A 7,383-nucleotide genomic window follows, 5' to 3' on the forward strand; every position below is an offset into this window, starting at 1 on the left:
CAAAATGTAATTTATATTTGTATTGGTATTTAACTTGTTGCATTGTATTTTATATTTTATTTAGTCAATACCCTAAAGTAATTGTTTAAGCAGTTTCCATATTTTCATTGCAATGTATAATGAATGATGTGTTTAACATCACAATATATCTTTACATCCTTGCCCATTTTTCTTCTTTAGACATATATTTAAACAATGGACCCCCAGATCTTTTACTATTAAAATACAAATGCATTTACCAAAGTGACCTCAAATACTCTTTTAAGAATTAGGAAAGTAGTCCTTTTATTCATACTTCTTGCTTATTGTTCTTATTCATATTCTTCAGCCATTTACAATCTGTCTGGTGGAATAATGAATCATTACAAATAAACTGTAAGAATTACTAAAACCTAGACTAGACTTTGCCTACTGATCTATGTTATGTGAGACCTACCTTGCATAGCTACATACTCTAGAGGTGGTGAGACTGCCTAAACTCCAAGTATGACTTTACTTGTGCATGCTTTCAGACATGTTTTAACTGTGGTCCTATACTGTGCTAGGTTCAGTATTCATGACAGGATCAGATGTACCGGCATAATCTCTGCCCTCAAATAACCCACCATTTAGAACTGTGTAAATAGTAAGTTAATGGATCGTCAGAATAGAGAGAAAGCATGTTGAAACCAGCTTTTTCAATAAACAACAGTAACTCACAGTACTGAATGATCAAACATGGGTCAGGGAAGTCTTGGTAAAGAAGGAGTACACTCAAACTTCCCTAAATTAGCTTAGAGAGAAATACTTTGAGCACAGTCTTGCGAATTTGCTTTGTCTTTATACTGTAGATTATGGGATTCATTACAGGAGGGATAAGCAGATAAACATTGTCAATGAGCGTGTGCACAAGAGGAGGGGCATGCTTTCCAAATCTGTACACTAGTGACAAACTGATCATGGGGATGTAGAAGATGGTAACTGCACTGATGTGAGAGACACAGGTACCAAAAGCCTTTTTCCGCTCCTCTGGGGAGGCAATTCAGAGCACAGAGTGGATGATCAGAGCATAGGAGAGGAGGATCAAGACGGAGTCCAAGCCAGCAGTAGAGATAACAATGGCCAGGCCAAACGCACTGTTGATCGATGTGTCTGTGCATGAGAGCTTCATCACATCAGGGTGGAAGCAGTAGGAATGGTGGAGCACATGACTACGGCAGAAGGAGAGGCATTTAAGGAGCAGGAGTAGAGGCACTAGAGCTGTTGTCCCCCTAAAAACAATTGCAAAGCCCACTTTAATAATCCATGAATTGGTTAAGATTGTGGCATATCTCAGTGGGTTACAGATGGCAATGAAGCGGTCAAAGGCCATTGCCAAAAGTACTGAGGACTCCATGAATGTGAAGCCATTTGGCCAATGCAGGCATCAAAACTGATTTCTCGAGCATTGAACCAGAAAATACCCAGCATGGTGATCAATGTAGAAAGACACAGATCTAGGTCCATGAAGGATAGCATGGAGAGAAAATAGTACATGGGTTCATGGAGGCTCGACTCAGTGATGATGACAAACAGGATCATGCCATTTCCAGAGATAACAATGACATAGAGACAACAGAATGGGATGGAGGTCCAGGTCTGAGGGGTTTCAAGGCCAGGGATGCCAGTAAGGAAGAAGACTGCAGAGTGGAAAATGCTCTGGTTGAAGGATGGCATGATGAGTGAAGAAGCAGATGTCTTCGAGGAAAAGAACCAAGTCCTGTAATAATGGAGAAGAAAAGTATTTTCACTCTCTTCTATATACCATACAATTTACGATCACTAGAGAACCACATCCTATTCTTCATTGAAAATGCATAGCCACTTACTGTTTTCTTAGATGTGTTCTTGAATGAACTAGGAGAGGACACAGACACTAAACTGTGCAAAGAAACCTGGTTTTTAGCAAGATTCCCATTATACTCCATCTAGGCTTCAGGATATTTATATATACATATATAAAACAGGAGATTAGATTCAATAATAGAAAATATTTTCAGTTCTATGACTGTATGTACATGGGCAGACAGGATATTTCTGGGCAACCATAAGAAGCACAACAGGAAATTCACCCTGCTTTTCTTCACTTCTCAGTTTCTGAGGCAAAAACCCTAAGGTGCATTAAAGTTTATAAGTCCATGTGACCCAATGAAAGTAAGATGACAAGATAATATTAAACATTTTCTAGTAAAAAACTCCTGATCAAATAAATACACAACAGCTGCTGAGTGAAAAAACAAATACATAAAACTAAGTACCAGGAAAGAAACAATTAAATCTAAATGGACCACAGTGGGTGATAATAGAAAAAAGGTTTGTTTATACAGGTAATAATTGAGAAGTTGATTATGTTCAAATGAAATTCTGCCTGAAAAAAAAAGATGGCTTAAATAACCTTAACAAGAACAAAGGAACTCATTGGAAAGTCATGGATAATAACTGGAGTATTTACCTGAGCAAGTTTCTTGATTTTCCATTTCTGCAAAAGGGTATTGAGAATAGATTGGCTGGGGGAAAGAGGTTTTCTCTGGAGATCTAAGTGTTTGCTCACCTAGATCCATAAATCTGTAGGATTGAAAACGTTTCTGTATATTGCTTCTTGTCTTAAGTTTTCTGACACTGTTTTTTATCTACAGAAAGAATGCTTGGTTTTTAACATATCTATGTTCCCCTTTCACTCACTCATGCATGTATTTACTCAAAAAAAATTAAATACCTACAGTGTTAGTGTGTGCATTAGAATCAGACTTGCTACTTTAAGAAGGTCTGTACATGACTCTGAGAAGGAAAATATTTGAGTGTAAGTTAACTTGGTTATCTTCATTGCAATCCCCTGAATGAATAGACAGGAACTTAGACATCAGTAAGAAGAATTGGTTACAGAAAGTGCGTTCAAGAGGGCATTTCTCTAGGTATTTGAGAAGAAGGAAAAATGTTCAATACAGGAAGGCTCTTTGAGTTCTCACTAAAATATATATATATGCTGGAAATTCTGAATTGAGAGGCAATGCAAGACAAAACAAAATATATGGATTTTTGAGTCAACCCTTGGATCTCAGTTAGAAGATAAGCTTCACTTTTTCACCTGCGACTTTACATACAAGAATCGAGACATGAACCAACTTCCACATCCTAGGGAAAATGACTCGTGCCCTGATAATGGAGCCTGAGAGTTGTGAAACTAATGTCTATGGTTGAAGTCACAGGATCAGTGACAAATATCGTAGGGTAATAAATCTAAAGAAATGAAGTCTGAGGACAGAGTGCTGGGGAACAGCAGTATTTAAAGAAAAGACCAGAAGAAGCATCCTCTAACGATATTGAGGAGGCATGGCCACTAAGGTAAAAATAACTCCCAGGAAAATACAAGGACCATTTTTCCTCAGACCTATGATCTTAGAGCCAGAAAAAATGGCTAGCACAACAGCATCTAAAAGTACCTGTTGAATAAATGAATGAACTGCTTCTGAAAATAGTGATAAACCCCAGCACTTAATATTTCCACATATGTGTGATTTCTGATATGTGGCCCCCTCAAATTATAAGTTAAATTCATGCAACCATAAGAACATATTTTAACATTGGAGGAAAACAAACAGTTTTCTCAATAATCTGATATTTATCTTTGAGACAAGGACTTTGCTCAAATTTGAACCTAGTGATAAAAACATTTATTTTCCCAGTTGAAGTAGAGAGCAAGTAATGACCTTAAGATCATACACTCTTTATTTTAAAAATGAGGAAGCAACCTCTCAATTTAATGTTCTTTTTATTATAGTAAATAAGCCCAATTTGCAAACCATATATCTGATTAGGGGTTAATATTCAAAATATATAAGGAACTCCTACAACTCAGTAGCAAAAACACAAATAACTCAATTTAAAAATGGACAAAGGCCGGGCACGGTGGCTCATGCCTGTAATCCCAACACTTTGGGAGGCCGAGGCGGGCGGATTACGAGGTCAGGAGATCGAGACCATCTGGCTAACATGGTGAAACCCCGTCTCTACTAAAAATACAAAAAATTAGCCAGGCGTGGTGGCGGGCGCCTGTAGTCCCAGCTACTTGGGAGGCTGAGGCAGGAGAATGGCGTGAACCCGGGAGGCGGAGCTTGCAGTGAGCCAAGATAGCCCACTGCACTCCAGCCTGGGAGAGAGGGAGACTCCGTCTCAAAAAAAAAAAAGGACAAAGGACTTGAATAGAGATTTCTCCAAAGAAAACATACAAATGGCCAACAAATATAAAATATAAAAAGATGTCAAGTGTTGACAAGAATGAGAAGAAACTGGACCTATTGTACACAGTTGGTGAGAATGTAAAATCATGCAACCACTGTGAAAAACAGCACATCCACTCTGTGTATATATCCAAAGGAAATAAATAGTCAAAGAGATATCTGCACTTCCATGTTCATTGCAGAATTAATTACAATAGCCAACACATGGAAACAACCTAAATATCCATCAACAAATGAATGGATAAAGAAAGCACAAGACATGCATGTCATAGAATACTATTCAACCTTAAAAGTAGTAATATTCTGACACATGCTACAACATGGATGAACCTGAAATGAAATACTTCATGATTCCACTTATATTGGAAGTATCCCTTAACCAAACTCATAGAAACAGAAAGTCGAATAGTGATTGCAACAGACACAGGGAGAGGGAAAAATGGGGGAGATGCTGTTAAACAGGTGTAAAGTTTCAGTTACTAAAGAAGAATTAGTTCCAGAGATCTGATATACAACATTTTACTTATAGTTAACAATACTGTATTGTGTGATTAAAAGTTTGAGTAAATCTCATGTTAAGTGTTCTTTTTTTTCTTTTCTTTCTTTTTTTTTTACAGGGTCTTGCTCTGTTGCCCAGGGTGGAGTACAGTGGTGCAATCACTGCTCACTGCAGCCTCAAACTTTCAGGCTCCAGTGATCCTTCCACCTCAGCCTGCCAAGTAAAGTACCTGTAAAGTAGCTGAGACTACAGGCACACACCATCATGCCTGGATAATTTTTTTTAAATTTTTTGTAGAGATGGGGTTTCACCATGTTGCCCAGGCTGGTCTTGAACTATTGAACTCAAGGAATACACCTGCCTTGGCCTCCAAAGTGCTGGGATTACAAGTGTGATTTTATCACAATAAAAATAAATAGAATAGCTATATTGTAAACAGCAAAAATAAAACATAAAAGAAAAACCCAACAGAGTAAGTACTCAGCTATATTTCTAATAAAATTAGTGGTAATGTATTTAATGTCTCCTAAGTGCCAAATAATTTACTTCGCTGAATCTCTGAGTCCCTCTTTCCACTGCACACAGCTCATAGCATCTTTCTTCAACTCCTACAATCAAAGGGAAACATAATAGGATTCTTGTAACAGAGGGAACTCTATTAGCAAACATGGGTCCAAGAACAGCTTTTTTTTTCTTTTTTCTTTTTTCTTTTTTTTTTTTTTTTAGACAGAGTCTTGCTCTGTCTCTAGGCTGGAGTGCAATGGCACAATCACCTCCTCCTCCCAGGTTCAAGCGATTCTCCTGCCTCAGCCTCCCGAGTAGCTGGGACTACAGGCGCCCATCACCACACGCAGCTAATTTTTTGTATTTTAGTAGAGACGGGGGTTTCACCATGTTGGCCAGGATGGTCTCGATCTCCTGACCTCATGATCCGCCCACCTCAGCCTCCCAAAGTGTTGGGATTACAGGTGTGAGCCACTGCGCCCAGCCAAGAATAGCTTTTTAAAAAAATTCTATGATTCTTAAACCAGTCTTGAGTTGTCCTGCACTAAAACTAACAAGCAAATATTAAACTCTTCTTAAACAGATCTCTTTAAGTGTCTCTTTCTCCCCTACTGAGAATTCTTCCATGACAGGGCCTATAACTTAAACATCCCTGTCACCAGACTACCAGGAACATCGAAATAGCCCTCATGACAATGCTTCACATTCATTACTATCACAACACCATTATTGGGTATTAATAACTCCCTTTTATGGATGAGAAAGCAGGGTAAGATGAGATAATCGAGTCTCAGAGGAACCATATGACGTTCTCAAATTCATCCAACAAGCCAATGGCAGATTCAGGAATTGAGCTCTGTTCTTACTCCAAACGCCATGCTCTCGCAAACTCTTTATTTAATTTTTTTTTTTTTTTTCGTATTTTTTTTTTTTTTTTACTGTGGAATGAACAAACACATGCTGATGACTGTACTCTATATTTGGAATAACTATTTTGAATGCTACAACAATATTTTTGAGTTGACATAATGTATGAAAATATACTACTGAGTTCATGCTCACTAATTTACTCTGAACACTTCTGTGTTGACTTCATATACTATCTGAAGGTTATACAGTACCTGATCTACTTATAAATGTCTTCAGTGCACCACAACACTGACCTTGTGTGCAGAAGAATTCTGGGGTCTGGAAGGTGAGGTTATTTGATCCTGCCCCCTGCTATTTGAAGGATCATCCCACACAGCAGAGAATCTATTAACACAAAGCAAGTGAGAGTTGTCTCAACATCACTAACTTGCAGAAAGGTTCTGTACTACTACAGCTGCAGAATCAGCCCCTGATCAGCCCTGCCCCTTGACAAAGAGGTCCTCTTCTGCCAGGAGAAAACATAGGGAGAAAATTCAGGAATAGGAGAACTACCAGATTTGAGAGAAAGAGCCTTTATAAGGAGCCTAGAAGTCACCTGGTGAGAGTCATTTACCCAACAGAAAAACAAATTCCTAGGTGAGAACCCCATAGAGCTGTGTTCTGCTAACCCTTTGTGCTCCAAATAACAAATTGTAAAAGGCAACATATTTTCAGTCTGTCTTCACTCTTTCTTCCCCAAAAGATAATTCTACAGATGAACTGCAATTTCAGGTCTCATTCAAGAGCAATTTGAACCCTAAATAGCTGTGGGACCAGTGTACATAGAGCCAGAGTAAAGAAGTGGTGGTGTTAACGGATCATTAACAGCTGAGTTTGCTCAGCTGCCATTTGCCAATTTCACAGCAATCATAAGACATGGAACCCAAATAGGAAAGGGGTTGCTGAGTTACTACATTCACTGAAGGTAGTGCAGTGGTTTTCTGATTGAGGGCCCAAGCCCTCCCCTGAATTTCCTGGGAGTTGTTGCTAACCTGTGCATAGTCACAGAAAATGACAACTTAAGAGGAAGTGACTAAAGGAAGACTACAAAACTTTATGAGTCCCTTGTGTGTCCCTTGCTAGCTTACAGAGATACTAGGCTGCTCTAACTGTCCTAAAACTGCTACCAGTATGTTTACCACTGTGGTGGAGAATTAACCATGTTTGACAGACAGCTTCTATTTAAGCCGTGAACGCTCATAAATGACTTTCAGC

At 38.6% G+C, this 7,383-nt stretch overlaps 1 pseudogene; it reads right to left on the reverse strand.

The window, feature by feature from the left end:
• Positions 1 to 31: 31 nt before the first annotated feature.
• LOC116273128 lies at positions 32 to 3,820 on the reverse strand (annotated as a pseudogene).
• Between the last annotated feature and the right edge of the window lie 3,563 nt (positions 3,821 to 7,383).

This window comes from Papio anubis, unplaced genomic scaffold (genome assembly GCF_008728515.1).
Source record: "Papio anubis isolate 15944 unplaced genomic scaffold, Panubis1.0 scaffold378, whole genome shotgun sequence".
In the NCBI taxonomy this organism is placed as follows: Eukaryota; Metazoa; Chordata; class Mammalia; order Primates; family Cercopithecidae; genus Papio; species Papio anubis.